The sequence below is a fragment of the Suncus etruscus genome, chromosome X (assembly GCF_024139225.1).
Source record: "Suncus etruscus isolate mSunEtr1 chromosome X, mSunEtr1.pri.cur, whole genome shotgun sequence".
Classification (NCBI taxonomy): Eukaryota; Metazoa; Chordata; class Mammalia; order Eulipotyphla; family Soricidae; genus Suncus; species Suncus etruscus.
The window spans coordinates 6440629-6457961 of NC_064868.1; positions in this window are offsets into that span (position 1 = coordinate 6440629).

The window sequence follows — 17333 nt, forward strand, 5'->3', positions numbered from 1 at the left end:
CTTGAAACTCCTGTCATAAGACCAACTACAGGCTCCAGGCACATTAATTTGTCTAACTCCAAAGTTTTTCTTCAAGGTCTCAGGAAGGGTACTTCTCAATCATGGTTTTTGCTGTCAGGTTTCAGTTACTGGAGATATTGGTGTTAGTACCTATCCTATGTTGAAGTCGGGATGTCCTGAGGTGTCTCCTAGTTTCATCTCATCACTATTTGGTGAGGCAGGGAAATCTGCCTACAGAACATGCTGTTGCTAATGTCCAAGCCATAGTAAGGTTAGAATGTTTGCCCACTCCAGGAAAGTATGTGCCAAAGTAGTTACAGTCATTCTAAGATGACCTCAATTTTCCTATGCTTAAACCACCTTTATGGATTCCCTGTCATGTCAGGGATACTCAGGCTTGGCCCGTGTAATGATGTGGAGGTCAAGTCAAATGATGAGCAAGAAGATGGCTTTGGATTCTCATCTTCTATAGAAGTGTCCTGGTAGGAGGGAGTCTCTTCCAACCAACTCTGGAGCTTTTCTTGATGCTTAGAATGACTAAAACCTAAGTCAAGTCACTATGGCAAATGTTCAGTGTGTAAGACCCCTGTAACCAGAAATTACTAAGTTTTTATTCCTAATAAATAATAATTCTTCTTAGTAGCTAATATTTTCTAATTTTAATGTGCCCATGCTAAAAGAACTATGCCACAGAATACTATTGATGCCTAAGGGGAAAATAATAACAAACCAAACAAACCCATAACCTAGTTCTATGAATAACACAAAACTTCAAGGGTACTATATAGACTATATTCTAAACGTTTTTTCTACTAGTTAAATCTAAAGAAAAAGGGGAAGAGCTGTAACTACATAATAAAATATACAATACAGAATATACATGTTAAATAAATACACTTAAGTATTCAAAGGAGATATATATCCCTTATAAGTCTTAATAAATTGTTTGATGAGTATATAAATTCTGGATCATTACTTTGGTTGGCAACAGAGTCTTGTGGAGTCTGAGAAAGCGATTCACAACAATCACAGATTTGGAAATGTCCTAGAGCCGAAGATTTCTCAAAAACTGAGAACCAGTCATGAGCAACAGTCTTATGGTGAAGTGAAATGGCATAAAGGCAATTGCCAAGAACATATCAGCAATAGAGGTGTGCCTGCTGAGAATGACTCACAGCCCAATGACTCGAGCGACTCCAACAGCATCAACAACCAAAGTGATGATATAGAAAAGGAGACCTTCATGCAGGACAAGCCACTGAAGAGGACCAGGAGCAGTTCACAAAGCAATGGTGCCACCCAAGCCCACTCTTCAATCACTGGACAGTTTGTAGTGGTGGCGTCATTTTTTTCCCCGTGACGGACACAGGAGCTAGGCTGGAGGTGAGTATTCCCACCAGCATAAATGAACGGGTTAATGAGCAGTTAATAACTAAAGTTAACTAGGGAGATTTAATAAGTCGGAGTTGGGAGAATAAAAGAAAACAATAGGAAATAGAGGGCTAGGTACAATAGTGGGAAAGTTTGAGATACCACATGAACAGACCACAACGGACAGATATTAAACAAACATAAAGGTGGCCACCACACTCACATTCATACACACACAGGTGGACAAAAGGATCGATCCAAAGGTTGCATTTGGAAAATTGACCCAGATGAAATGGGTCAAAGCGCTTCTAAATATAAAGCTGACACGGCAGGTGTAGTAATTTTCCAGTTTCTTGGAGTCCTCATTGTTATGGAGTGGAAGGCCTGGACAGGAACTCAGCCAACTATTAGTGAGATGTTAAGTTGATGGTGTCTATTTTTCTTTTTTTGGTTTTTGGATCATACATGATGGCATTCAGGGGTTATGCCTGGCTCTGCGCTCAGACATCACTCCTGGCAGGCATGGGGAACCATATGGGATCCTGGGATTCGAACTACCATCTGTCCTGGATCGGCTGCGTGCAAGGCAAGTGCCCTACTGCTGTGCTCTCTCTGGCCCAAGTTGGTGGCTTCTAAAGTGGATTTCACCATTCTGGGTTTTTAGGCTCGTGTCTATTTGGATTAGAATTATCACTAGGGTTTATTTTTGGAATGAAGGACCTTGGCTTTTCCTTATGTACATTGTTACCTTCTTTTCTCCAATAGTCAACATAATGTACTGATATGATAATTTGTACAATGAGGGCTTCAATATAGATTTTACTTGTTAGTTTAGAAGAATTTTGAAATGAAAAAAAATGTGGGTTGAATATTCTGATTTATAACAAAAAATGTCTGAAGTACTGAGGTGGAGCTGGGCCAGCTGCGTCAGAACAGAACTGTTACGTATCAGTTTCCTATTGCTGCTGTCACTAAAACATCCCATCCACACCCATCTCTGGAGCAGAAAATTTGCTTCTTTTTCTCTTTCTCTTTCTTTTTTGGACACTGTAGTTTGCATTATTGTTAATGAAGGGGTGCCGTGCATGTCACTTTATGCCCTTTCATCACCCAGTTCTTGTCCAGAGTGATCAGTTCCAACTATCATTGTAATAGTGGACCCTTCTCTACTCTCACTGCACTCACTGCTCTTTGTGGCAAGCTTGCTACCATGGGCTGGACTTCCTGGCCCTCATCTCTTTTGTCTCTGGATATTATATTAATACTGTTTTTTGTTTTTCTTATATCCCACTAATGGGTGAAATTATTCTATGTCTATTCACTTCCCCCGACTCATTTCACTCAGCGTAATCTCCATATCCACCCATGTATAGGCACATTTAATGACTTCATTTTCCTAACGGCTGCATAGTATTCCATTGCAGATATACCATAGTTTATAGAAAGTGGAGAAGAAAAGCCTCTTCAACAAGTAATGCTGGGAAAACTAGTCATCTACACGCAGAAAAATGAACTCAGACATCTGATGCCCAAAGGACAAATCAAAATGGATTAAAGACCTTTTCAGGTAAAGACCTTGACCTGAAACCATAAGGTACATAGATGAAAAAGTAGGCAGAACAGGCCATGACATTGAAGCTAAAGGCATCTTCAAGGATGGAACTCTACTGGCCAAGCAAGTGGAAGCAAAGAGTACTATGTTAAACTGAGTAGCTTCAGAAGGATCTGGGGGGAGGTCTGGTCTCATTACCTTTATTATTTATGTCAAGCCCAAGGCAGCCTAAGTCCACCTCAAGAGGTGCAGCCTTGGGCAGCTAAGCTCAGGAAGATGTTCTTCTCCTCCAGATGGACGTGGGATCATGGCCCTGAACTGGCTGCGGCAATTCCCATATGATGACAGGCACCGGCATGCAGACATCACTCAAGGAGTCACCAGACTCCTTGTCATGTCCCACCTCTAGCAAAACAACCTATTCAGCACATACTGATCCTTTGTGGGAACTTGCATTATTGGGAATTTGCAAAAATTATTGGGAAAGCAGCTGCATTATTAAGGAGGCTGTACAGGACTTAAAACTCAAGAGAGATGATTCGTGTGATGGTGCAGCAGTTCACAGATCAAAGATCTGAGCCCTGTTCTCCCCATGCTCCAAAGCTACAATGCTTTGTCCAACTCTGCCATGTAAGGAAAAGGGGGATATGTTGCTATGGGTAAAGACAGGATAGGGCTTGCTACAAGCTGTGGGCCACATCCTGCTTTCCCCTAAGCCACGTCAGCTGATATGGAACACTGCACATCTTAAAAACACCACCTGACTTATGGGCAACAATGAATGACCTTTTCCTTTTCCTTCCCTTTTCCCTACACAGGCAATCTTATCTCTCTTATTGTTCATGTTCTGCAATAAACTCTCTGAGCTGCTCCCAGAGAATCTCTGATGTCTCCATGCTCCGTCCTCCACTATTCACCTCATGTGGCCATTTGCCCACCATCGCTGAACAGCTACAAGAAGCTTCTGCACTTAAAAGGAAATAGTGACTAGGATACTAAGGATCCCCGCAGAATGGAAGAAACTATTCACCCAATATTCATCAGATAATGTACTAATATCTAAGATATACAACGCATTGATGGAACTTTGCATGGAAAAGCATCTAACCCCATCAAAAAATGGGGAGAAGAAATGAACAGACATTTTCTCAAAGAAGAAATACAGATGGCTACAAGGCACATGGAAAATGCTCCACATCACTCACTCAGGGAGATGCAAATCAAAACAAAGATGAGATATTTCACACCACAGTGACTGGCACACAGGGGGCTGGAGAGATAGCACAGCGGCGTTTGCCTTGCAAGCAGCAGATCCAGGACCTAAGGTGATTGGTTCGAATCCCGGCGTCCCAAATGGTCCCCTGTGCCTGCCAGGAGCGTTTTCTGAGCATGATGGCCAGGAGTAACCCCTGAGAATCGCTGGGTGTGGCCCCAAAACCAAAGACTGGCACACATCACAAAGAACATAAAGTTCTGGCATGGCCAATAACACCACGTGGCATTGCTTCTTATTTGCATAGGCACATCAAAATGGGAAAATATTATACATACAAATAAGATCCTACCTAATAGATTTTGGAACACACAAATCTTGTAGTGCATAGGGACCTTACCCCCTGAACATTGACATAACGACCTGGCACAGACCTCAGAAGAAAGAGCATAATCCATCCTCCCCTGAACCAGGGAAGCCATCTACGAAACATCCAGGCTGGTCTATAACATCACCTGGAAGTAATCCTTTACCACGGAAGACCTACACTGCTCAGACTTCGACCTGCTCAAGAGAGACTTCCCTTAACACTGAGAAGACTTAACAACAACGACCTGCTTACAGGACAGGGCTCCCTGCATTGCCCTATGATTGTGAGGTGAAAGGAGAGGATGTTCCACATCCTGACTTCAATGTAAGATATGCAGATTCCAGGATCTTTAATACAGAATCATGATACCAACAACAGAGACTGTGTGAAAAATAAAAGTGTGTTGGCATTACAGACAATGTATTGGATTGGACGATCTAGCTTGCCTGGAGCCTAGACTTGGTCTTGTGCCAGGAAACTTCAGGGGTCTGGTCTCTTTGTACTTAGGCCAAGGTTATTTCTTTCCATGTCCCTCATATTTTGGTGGGCCTATGCAAACAACAATTGCCACTCTAACACCATTTTTACTGTGCTCCTTTGACTCTAATCCTTAAAAAGAACTCACTTAAAATTTGAGGGTAACTTAAGCCAATATGCATGTATAAGGAAATGTAAGAAAATACTATGCCTGTAATGTTTAAGGGGTTACATAAGTTTTATTGCTTTAAATTACCTTGTGTACTGTTAAGAAATATTATAATGTGTTACAATCTGGGGACTTGAGGGACAAAGTAATTGTACATGGATTCTGTCTTATTTGTCTTAATTTTCTTTGGCTGAAATTTCAAAGTTAAGATATCAGCAAGGGGACTTTTGAGAATTATGTTATGGGTGATTGTCCTTCCACGGTATCTTTACCTTGTCCTCTTTCTTTGCACCCTTGTTCTCATAATTAAAAATAAAAATTTAAAAAAAAAAAAAAAGGAAAAATTTAAAAATGTGTAAAAAAAAAAACTAAGAAGGTGTACTAAGAAAAAAACTATCAGATTAAGTCGGATTATTTTATTATTATTATTATTATTATTATTATTATTATTATTAAAATGCCTCTAACTCAGAAATTATCCAATGTTTTGTGCAAAAGAATTTTAAATGTTTTAAACCATGTTATAGTATTCATATGTTGTTGGGTAAAAATAAAATAATAATAAAGTAAAAAAAAAAAAGTTCTGGCATGAATGCATGGAGAAAAGGACTCTAATTCACTGTTGGTGGGAATGCAGACTGGTCCAGCCTTTTTGGAAAACTATATGGATATTTCTCAAAAAAAAATAGAAATTGAGCTTCCATATTATCTAGCAATACTCTTCTAGGGATATACCCTAGAAACATAAAAGCACAATAAAAATGCCCTCTGCACTCCTATGTTTGTCACAGAACTATTTACAATATTTACAATATTGTAAACAATACAACTATTTACAATAGTCAGAAAATTTGAAAACAACCCAGGTGTCCGATAACAGCTAAAGGATTTTTTTTTCTAACAAGGATGTGGGAGACCTAATCAGTTTGGGCAAAGACTGGGGGGTCTCTTCTCAGGTCTGGAGGGACAACCCCAAGGATCCTGGAGGTCCAGGCATGACGTCCCACCCCCAGGGCCTCCTGTGATGCTATGGTTAACTACTGTCTTCCTGGGGCCCTCCCCACAGCTGCCTGAACCCTGAAAGTCTCTTTAAGTGCCTGTTCTCTTGTCCCTTGTCATTGTGGGTGCATTCTCTCCTTCCTTTACTTTCTTTTCTTCCTTCATTTTCTTCATCCTTCCTTCCTTCTTCCCCTTCCTTCCTTCCTTCCTTCCTTTTTTCTTCCTTCCTTTCTTCCTTTCTTTTTTCTTTCTTTCTTTCTTTCTTTCTTTCTTTCTTTCTTTCTTTCTTTCTTTCTTTCTTTCTTTCTTTCTTTCTTTCTTTCTTTCTTTCTTTCTTTCTTTCTTTCTTTCTTTCTTTCTTTCTTTCTTCTTCCTTTATTCCTTCTTTTCTCTTTTTTTTGGGCGGGGGTTATATTTCAGGGCTCACTCTTGGCTCTATGCTCAGCACTTTCTCTTGGTGGGCCCAGGAGAACATATGTGGGACTGGAAATTGAACTTCTATTGGCTTTGTGCATGACAAGGGCTCTATTGAGGCCCCGTTTTGCATCATTTTACCTGGACTTCTGAGGAGAGCTGCTAACAGACAACCAGTGGGATAGAATTAATTAGAAGTGTGGGGTTTTTTTTTTTTTTTTTGGTTGGTTTGTCCTGGGGACATGCCTGGCAGTGCTCAGGCATCATTCCTGGCTCTGTGGCTCAAGGGACCTTATGCAAAACTCTGTTGGCTTTGTACAAGAGCCCGAATGCTGCCCTAGCTCTCCTGGCCCAGTATATGGATTTTTAACAAAGCTTTCACTATATACTGTCAAATTAACTGCACACTTTGAAATTTTAAATGCTTACTGGAGCTCATCAGGTCTACACCCCACCATGAGCAGAGCCACGAGGAATTAGGGCTTGAATATGCAGCACATACCAGGCCTGCAACCCAGCCCTTGGCTTTCTCCTGGTGCAACGTAGAGCCTTTAATAGCAGCCTCTCGAGCTGTTAAAATTATGGTTGAGTGAAATAAGTCAGAGGGGGAGAGATAGACTCAGAATAGTCTCACTCATCTACGGGTTTTAAGTAAAATAAAAGATATTTTTGCAATAATTCTCAGAGACAAAAGAGAGGAGGGCTGAAAAGTCCAGCTCACGATAGGAAACTCACCACGAAGAGTGGTGAGTGCAGCTAGAGAAATAACAACATCGAGAACTATCATAACCATGTGAATGAATGAGGGAAGTAGAAAGCCTGTCTAGAGTATGGGCGGGGGTGGGATGGGGAGGAGGGAGATTTGAGACATTGGTGATGGGAATGTTGCACTGGTGAAGGGGGGTGTTCTTTACATGACTGAAACGCCTTGTAATCAAGGTGTTTAAATAAAAATAGTAATAAAAAAAGAAAACTCCTAACTAGGCCCCCTTCAAAAATAAAATAAAACAAAATAAAATAAAATAATAAAATAAAAATAAAATAAAATAAAATAAAATAAAATAAAATAATGCTTGGGTGTGTGTGGGGTGGAGGGGGGGTAGGTCAAAGGCCAGGTACTGCAAGACCAATTTCAGTCCCTCAAGCTATATGAGCTTCTGTCACCGCCAGATGGCGCCAGAGCACACACCTGTGCGGCCCACAAGGCAGCACACAATTGCAGCGGGGTTGGGGGGCAGAGCACGCTTAGCGAGGCCCTCCTAAATGATGCTCATTAAAAAAATCTAGAAAGGTCCTATAAGCACTTCATCAGCACTAGCCCTTCACAGCCTCATACCAACCCATTTCCCACACAAGGACTCTGGTAGAGAGAAACCTCTAACTGGGTTGTTCCTACTCGTGTCAGGGACGACACCCCACCTTTTACTCTCTGGCTCAGAAAGCAGAAGGGCAAAAAGTCAGCTGAAGTCGTGTAACACAGAGATGTCCTTCTTCGGGGACATGTACTCTCACCGCTTTTCATGTCTTCTCTAGGTTTAAGTAGAAGGAACCTGTCAATGTGGCTTTATACCCCCAGTGTTATATATATGAAATTTATACCAAGCAAGCATAAGAAACCATTGCAATTTTATAGGGAAACCACAGAATAGAATCGGTCTTCCAGTCTATGAAAAAAAAAAAACCCTGAAAGGAAGTGGTTTTGTTTCCTTTCATGGGATTCCATAGTTTTCAAGGTTTGTGCTTCTGAGATATCAGGCTCTGCACCCCGGGACTGCTTCTCCTGCTCCGAGCCTGGTGTCTTCCTCTGTGGATGGGGCTGTCAAGCTGACATCACGTTGCTTGGGTACGAATTTACCAACAGATAGAAGACTATGGGAGCCTCAAGCAGATCCCAAAATTTTAGGAATTCTTAGGAAGTTTTTGGTTTGGGGGCCACAGTCATCGCTGTTCAAGGAGGTCTGCGGGCTGTGCGCGTGGAGGCTTCTGAGAGAGGAGCCTGTTTCAACCCACTGAGCGGATTTACTTTATTTTCTCAGTGCCTTCTGAGGGCTGGGCTTTGGGCCACACTCAGCAATGCAGAGGGTACTCTTCCTTTTTTAAAAAAATGTCTTCCTTTCTTTTTTTTTTCTTTGAAATTGAGTTACTGCGAAATGACAGTCATTCCTGATTGGGTTTCCGGCATACACTGTTTTAGCACTGATCCCTTCACCAGCGTCCACTTCCTTCCAACTTCCCATCATTGCCTCTCAACAGTCTGTTTCTACAAGAGGTGCTTGTATGTATGTATCTGTACGAACATACATGTGCATGTATTTGTACCTATATATGGGTTTACATTTTTGCACTGTTGCTGAGAGAGTTTCATACATAACAATTTACTACCTTTCAGCACCAGCCCCTCCTCCTGGCTGAGCACTTCTCTCCCCCATAGATGTTGCCTGTAACCACACTCCCCAGTTCCTCCGGTGTAATCTTACCTGCTAATAGATCCTCCCATTTCTGGGAGGGGCCTTGGAAGGTTATAAAAGGTTTTGCCTGAGGGGCAAAGGAGATTTGCCTGGATGCAGAATGGAGGAGGAAGCAGGAGAAGAGATGGCTGACAAAAGTTAAGTCGCAGGGCAAGCTGAGGATAGCATGCGTAAATGGTTATGATAGGCCACACATGTGGTGGCCAGGGCATAAATAAAAATGATAGTTATCTCCTGAAGAAACCTGACTGCCTGTGAGTTTTATACTCGCTGCTCTCCTGAATCCAGATACCCACCGGTTGGAAGGAGGTGCGGCCATGTGAGCTGGAGGAAAAAGGCCTCCATCACCATTCACCTCCATCCAAGCCCATCCAAAGGGCTTAATGCAACAGTTGCCCCATTTCTGTTCTATCCTCCAGCCCCCCCAAGGGGCTTGTTTCCGCGGAACATCAGCTCTTGTGTTCTCTGCTTCCATTGTCTTTGGGTGTTTGTTATTCCACCATTGAGTATCCTTATATCCCATGTATGAGAGAGAACATTCTGTGTCAGTTTCTCTCTAAGGGGCTACTCTTGGCTTGCTACTCAAGGGTTACCACAGAGTGCTGGGAATGAAACCCAGGATCTTCCACATTCCTGGTAAATACTCAACTCAACCACAGAACCACATTTCCCACATGGTGCTTTTCTTTTTAGATGGTTTTTGTTTTAGGGGTCATACCTAGCAGTGCTCAGGGGTCACTCCTGGCTCTGCACTCAAGAATCACTCCTGGTAGGATCAGGGGACCATTTGTGATGCCATGAATTGAGTCCTAGTTGACTGTGTGCAAGGAAAACACCCTTTCTTCTGTGCTCTTGCTCTGGTCTCCACTTGGTTCATTTATTAAGCTCATCACTATCCAGACTCCAAGATCTGGGTCAGGCATTGTGTTTCCACATAAGGCCATCACATAGCTACTTATGTAGTTTACTTAGAGGCCATCAAATAGCTACTTATGTAGTTTTCAGAGGAGAGATTTCAGAAAATTTCATTACAACCCTGTGCCAAGATCTCCTTTCAAGACTCCGTCTTGGTCAGGAATGATCAATGTTGAACTAGACAAAGATCATTGGACTTGGGAGCTGAGGTCCACAGAGAGTGGGTGGGCAGTTTCATTCAGAAAAAGTGCTTGATTTCTTTCGAGAGTAGCAGAAATGGCTAAACAGTTTGACCAGGAACTCTCATTTCTTCCCCCAGGGTTATGAAATGCAGTACTGAAAAGCTCTGTTGAAGACAGGTTTAATATAGTTCAAATTTATGAGAAAACTAAAGGTTATTTGAGAGTCCTGCAAAGGAAAAAAAGTGTCTGCCCTTTCCATGCTTCTGTTTTCATCATTATAGCACTAAGGAGGCCTTACCAGCACCTATACCCAGATAAAGTTTAAAGAAAAGATCCAATTAGAGTGTATGGCCTTTACCATTCCTCTCAGCACCTTCACACGTTGAAGTAAAGGTCTGTAGGTGAGCTGGAGAAGAGTGTGGTGGTAGAATGCCTGCCTGGCATGGGTAAGGCAAGGGCCCCACCAAGAACTGGAACATGTCAGGGAATATTTATTCCTTCCTTCCGAAGGTAACTAAGCGTCAGTAAAAGGCATGCAGAACTTTCACAAAATTACCTTAGCATTGATCATGAGGGACCTCTTCAATAACTGAAAGTGGTGGGAGAGTGTCACCTCTAACTTTAAGGTTTTATCTATATTTTTGAAAGATGGAGTACTTCTGGCTCATATAATCATCACACAGATCATTAGCTGAACCTTATGTTCAGCTGTGTTGGAATCCTCACTCTCTGAGGGCTGATGCAAACTTGGCTCACAGCAATGGATCCCTAGAGTCTGGATTCCCAAGGCTTGAAGAGGGGAGGGTTGAACCTTGCAGGACTGGTGAGTTCCCATGAGCTCCTGTTGCTCTGGGAACTATGCTGTGGCCCAGAAAGAAAACTTCAGTGGGTGACTAGAAGTCAAGGGAAGATGAACGTCACTTCTTTCCCTCTTTGCCTCTGGCTGGCCCGTAATTATCTTTGAGGAGAGGAACTTGATTTGCCGGGCTTTATTTAATAAGAAGTCAGGCTAGAAAATGGCTGGGCCCGATCTTATGAAGTGAGGGCTGCTTTTAAGAATTTCTATTAAGTCCCAAAGCCCCCTGGGCTTGAGGATCCAGTGGACTCTATGTTTCTTTTCTCTCAGCCCAGGCAACCTGAAGTGGGAAACTTCTCTGTAGCAGGAATAGGAGACACAGAGGTGACAGGTTGATAGCAATACTGAAGTTCTGTTTGGGGAGCTGCATGGGGGTGTCATTAGAGTAAGACGGTATAGGGAAAGCCATATTATCCACCTGGCAGAAGCTGTATGAATTTTTTTCGGGGAAGGGGTTGAGGCCACACCCCGCGGCACTAAGGATTTTTTCCTGGCTCTGCGCTCAGAAATCGTTCCTGGCAGGTTCAGGGTACCATATGGAATGCCAGGGATTGAACCTGGAGATCAAATCCAGGGATCAAAACTGGGGATCAAACCCCAGTCTATCTGGGTTGGTCGTGTGCTAAGCAAACTTCCTACTGCTGTGCTATCGCTCAGGCCCCCCAGAAGTCATATAAATTTAAAGCCATAAAATCCACGTACCAATCCAAGAGTCTACCACCAACCACAGTCGTGCCCAGCTTATTAAGTTTGAGGAAACATAGACATCAACTTACTTCAGAAACATTTGATCTTTGCCATAGAGTGGCAGGAAGCCCACTTAACAACTATGTAACTATCACTACCATCTCTTCTATCTTCCCACCAACTTTTATTTTTATCTTCTCAAATGGAAAATTCTGTAGCCATGATCACTATTTGCACTAAAACAGCCTTATTGACGACCTCATTCATCTGTCATACCATTTCCACATTTTAAAGTGTAATATCCCACGGTTTCAGTACATGTAGTTATTGCAAACGATCAGCATGATTTTAAAACATTTTGTCACCCACTCCAAAAGACCCTTGGGGAGTCAGCAGTCACTCCCCAATTTTCCCCCACCCCCAAGCTGAACGATCCTAATGCTTTGCCTGCTCTGTCCAGTTTGTGTAAATGGAGGCCGAATATGTGTCGTTTCCTATCTGGCTTATTTCGTTCAGCTTCATGCCTTTCAAGGATCATCTATGATGTATTCTTCTTGGTTTCCTTTTGCCATCACTTTTGTTTTGTGGTCTTACTTTGTACAATAAAAATAAAATTCTATGAGTTGGTGAGACTGCATCAGGCACCGTGTTTCTAACCCCTTCATCAGCGGATGGGTCTGATGAAGCAGGGTAGCAGTGGAGAAGTAATACCAAGCCAGTCAAAAGATTCACCGGTGTTAGCCTGCTTTTCCTTCATGGCCTCTCTCTGCCATGCTCTTATCTGCCTGCCATGTGCTCTCTGTGCAGAGCCCCAAGCCCGATTCCTTTCTTTATTCAAACCAAGTCCTAGAACCAGGATGATTACCATCTAATAATCCAGGTGGACTTTTATATATCAAAAGAAGAGATTAGGGGGAAGTGGTAATCAGGGGAAACTTTTGTTTAGGGTTTTATCTAGGTTCACCTGGATGAGTGCTCAGAGGACCAGCAGTGCCAGAGATCTAACCTGGGTCTCCTGAATGTAACTGCCTGTTCCAGCCCTTTGAGCTAACTCCCTGCCCTCCTTTTTTGTTCACTCTTCTTGAGATTCAAATTGGATCTTGTCCCCTCCCCATCCCCACCAGGTCTCCACTTGATGTCTTCAACTACTCAGCTTCTATTCTGAGCTGCCAGACATGTCTTGCAAATCTTTGTTCTGTACTCCCACCCCCTCTCCAAATTCACTGCCTCAGTAGCTCTCTGAGATGGGGTTCCCAAATGCATCTTGAATGAGACCTCTTTTCTCTCTTCCTTCAACTTGAATGCCATTGTATTTTTTGCCTTTGGTAGCTCTGGCCTACCCGTTGCCTCCTGTGTGCAGGTGCCCTCTCCTGCTTTCCTTCTTCTGTGGCTCTGTGGCTACTTTGCTAAATCAGCTTAGGCACTTGGGCTCCCGCCCCTTGCCTGCCCTTGGTCACACAGGACCTTACATGGAGACCCCTTGACTCAGGCTCAGACCTTCTCCTGTGCCTTCCTCACAAGCTCTTGAGCCCGTATTTGTTTGCACACTCTCAGCATTCTCCCTTGTTCTTCCTCTGTCTTGTGAGCCTGAAAACATCCATGTGTGCCCAGATCTATCTCCTCTAGAACCCCAGTTAGGGATGGGGCCTCTGAGCTGAGCTGTTCCTGAAAGGTTGAAAGGGAAGAGAAACCATTTATATTTTAAATTGAATTTCAGGTGGACAATGTTCCAATTCCTTCACCAGTGTCCACTTACTTCTAGCAATGCCCCCAGGTTCCCGACCACCCATCAGCCAGCATCTATGATGATAGTTTATTCCCCACTCCCTTTAGACACTGTAGTTTGCAATATTGTTAGTTACCAAAGGGGGATCATGCATATCGCTTTCCCTCCTTGCAGCACCATATCCTTGTCCAGAGTGACCACATCTCTTTATCACTGTTGTAATGCTCCCTTGACTGCCTAGCCCTGATCTATCATAGTGGCAAGCTTTCTACTTTCCTTTATTTCTATTGTCTTTGGACAATAGTTATTTTCCTACTATGCATAAAAAACCCTTTTTTCCACATTCAACAATGCTCAGGGCTTACTCCTGCCTCTGCACTCAGGGATCACTCCTGGGGGGGCTTGGAAGACCATACAGGGTGCAGTTATTGAATCTGGGACAGCCACATGCAAGCGCTTCACCTGCCGTACTATTTCTCCAGCCCTGACAAACCTTCTTAAACTGTGTACATCAGCGGCATTCACATTACTGTAACCATGTTACCTAAATGATCATTCGAAAACAATTATTTTAAAGGAAAGAAAAACTATTTTTTGCAAGCAATTTCTACTGGAAAATTTTCATTACCGACAAAATCTAAAGCACTCTACCACTAGCCATTTCCCATTGTCAAAAATGAGCCTGTTGGAACGGTTTATTCTATTGGTAAGTGTCAATCATTTAAGGTTGTTAACATCTGTTACAATGCATATTTCACACATATAATTTTCATTCTAATTTTTATTATAACACTGTGATTTACCAAGTCACTCATAATACAGTCGTTTCAGGTATTAAATATTCCAACATCAAGCCCACTAGTGTGACCTTCTCTTCACCAGTTTGCCCAATTTCCCACTCACCACCCCAGCCTGCTTCCATGCAGGCACAGACACATTTACTTCACACTGCTTGTTACAACACAAAGGCCAATGAAATTATTCAAACTTGGATCAACACAGGTCAATTTAAAAGCATTGTTATTTCTCGCCATGGTGTTGCTAAAAATCAGAGTCTAAGGATTTACTGGGCTGTGGTTGGTGCTGTTGAGCCTTCTGTGTTATTGTTTAGGTTAATTGAGCTTGGGCGACTTCTTTGGAACTTTCCATTAGATTTCCTATGATTCTTCTGGGCTCACACTACTATGTGATATTGAGGTGTTCTGAATTTATAGATTTAAAACAAAGTTGGTGGCTTGGCAGTTTGATACAATAAAGTCACAGAGCTGGAGCCATTTCTGTTGGAGGGTGGAGGGAATGGTGTTGGGACGCTACATTTCATACATAAAGGGGAATTTGCACTCCTGCCCACTTTTCTGAGAAGGCCAAAGGGATATCACCCGGGACCAGACTACTTGGAAGAGTGTTTTTTTTTTCTTTTTTTGTTTGTTTGTTTAGGGGTCACACCAGGCAGCACTCAGGAGTTCCTCCTGGTTCTGCAGCCAGAAGTCGCTCCTGGCAGGCTTGGAGGACCATTTGAGAGCTTGGGATTCGAACCGAGGTCTGTCTCAGGTTAGCAGCATTCAAGGCAGTCGCCCTACCCATTATACCATAGTCACTCTGGGACCAGACTACTTGGGGAGTATCAACAGCCAATCTTTATTTTCAGAGCTTGGTGAAAGAGGGGGCCTACTCTTCGATGGGGAAGCACACATCCACCTTAAGTGAATGCCCAGTGCTTCTTCTGCATGGTTTTGTAATAGCATTTTATTCATTTTGATCTTGTTGTTATTGTAGACTCCGAGGTGCTAGACCTGTGGCGTGTCATGCCCAAGATAAGCCCAGGGCCTCATACATCAAACTCCATTGTTGGCCCTTGATTTAGTTTATTCCGGCAGTACTCGGCCTTAATTGATTATTTTTAAATTATGAAAATACCACTCCTGATATATGGATCATTGTAGGTTGCAAACAATAACTATATTTTTGTATGTTAATCTCGTCTTAGAGCAGTGCCATGAAGATGCACATACCAGCTCTCCTAATCATGCAATACCAGTTCTCTTGTGAGTTTTTTTTTTTTTTTTTTTTGGTTTTTGGGTCACACTCGGTGACGCTCAGGGGTTACTCCTGGCTATGTGCTCAGAAGTCGCTCCTGGCTTGGGGGACCATATGGGACACCGGGGGATCGAACTTCGGTCCATCCAAGGCTAGCGCAGGCAAGGCAGGCACCTTACCTCTAGCGCCACCGCCCGGCCCCCCTCTTGTGAGTTTTTAATGCAAGTTCCTATAGCTGCTAAACCTGGGAATCTTTATTTTTGGTGGGGGATGAGGATGCCTGGGGATTAAAACCTGGCTTTGAATTGATTACATATGGGTTTTGATTTGAGGGCCACATTTTGTAGTGCTCAGGGGCTATTTTTGATTCTGTGCTCTGGCAGGAGTTCACTCTTAAGAGCATTTGGTAGGGACTATGCACTGCTGCTGCTGCTAAAACTCGGGCCACACACTTGCAAAGCAACTCGGTGCAATGGAGCTATTTCTCTGGCTCAAACCCAGGATGTTTAAACCAAGAAACACTCTGTTCCAGTTTAGGGGAGCTCATTTCACTTTCTAGTGTCTTCGTTTCCAAAGTAAGTCTTTCCTATAAAGCACGCAAGGATGCTCAGTTTAACTGTCTTAGAAATTTCCTTCTTTTTTTTTTTTTTTTTTTGGGCCACACCCGTTTGACGCTCAGGGGTTACTCCTGGCTATGTGCTCAGAAATCGCCCCTGGCTTGGGGGGACCATATGGGACGCGGGGGGATCGAACCGCGGTCCGTTCCTTGGTAGCGCTTACAAGGCAGACACACCTTATCTCTAGCGCCACCTTCCCGGCCCAGAAATTTCCTTCTTGAGGACATGCTCAGTTGTCATCTTTATAGAGCCGGAAGAACCAGTTTCGGGGCCTTGGCCTTGCAGCTTAACTGGCTGCAGGTATGCTGTGCACTTAGGAGGCCTGCATTTATTCCCTGGTTTCTCCATCTCCCCTCATAGCAACCCTTGAGCACCAAGCCAAAATTAAATCTGTCCCAGCACCACCGGTGTGGCCCTAAAACCAAACCAAACCAAACCAAACCAGCTCCCTGTATTTGTGGTGAAGCAGTGACTGAAGAAGATGAAAGGAGTGTAAAGAGAGGTTATCAAGCCAGGTCAAGGTAGAAAAAGCAGAAGTTATTTCTAAGGGCTTTGTGTCGGATCCAATTACCTTTAACCCCAGGCATAGTGTAAAGGAGGGAGTGCAAGACAGCACTACTGATTTGCCGTCCTGCCCTATTCCCCAGCACCCTCATCAGTGGAGGGGCTCCTTAGTTCTGCATGACACTTACTCATTTGAGAGTTGGAGGTGCTGGCTTCCTGCTCCAGGATTCCTGCAGTGTTCCCCTGGGGCTTGTTTTTTCCCTTCTTCATTCTACAATCAGTACTTGGAATTTCTTGGCCAGGAAGACTGATTTCCCACATGAAGTCACTAGATCCCATTCATGGGGACTGGCAAAAAATGATTTTGATTCTTTGGGTTCGAATCCAGAAGAATCTGTATTTTATGTTTGACGTGCTCCACTTTTGGGTTTTGGGAGCCCTTTCAGGTTGGCCCCAGCGCCCTTGAACTTACCCCCTCATTTTCATCAGGCACTCCCTTACTTGCTAGCACCAAGCGAAAGTATTTTGCCCTTCTCCATTAAGCTCATCATAGGCACTAGGTAATGACTGTCTTTTGGATTGTGCTCTACATGTAATTTATATTAATGTAAAGACTATTTAAGGCCATCAATGCAAAATATCCTTCACTACAGGCAAATTATGGATGTCAAGTTTGGGGACTGGGAAGGAAAAAGCATGACAGAAGCAAGTGCTATGGAGGCAAAGGCTTGGCTGCCTCTACTTTTGTCTAGAACATTACTGAGCAACACAGTGGG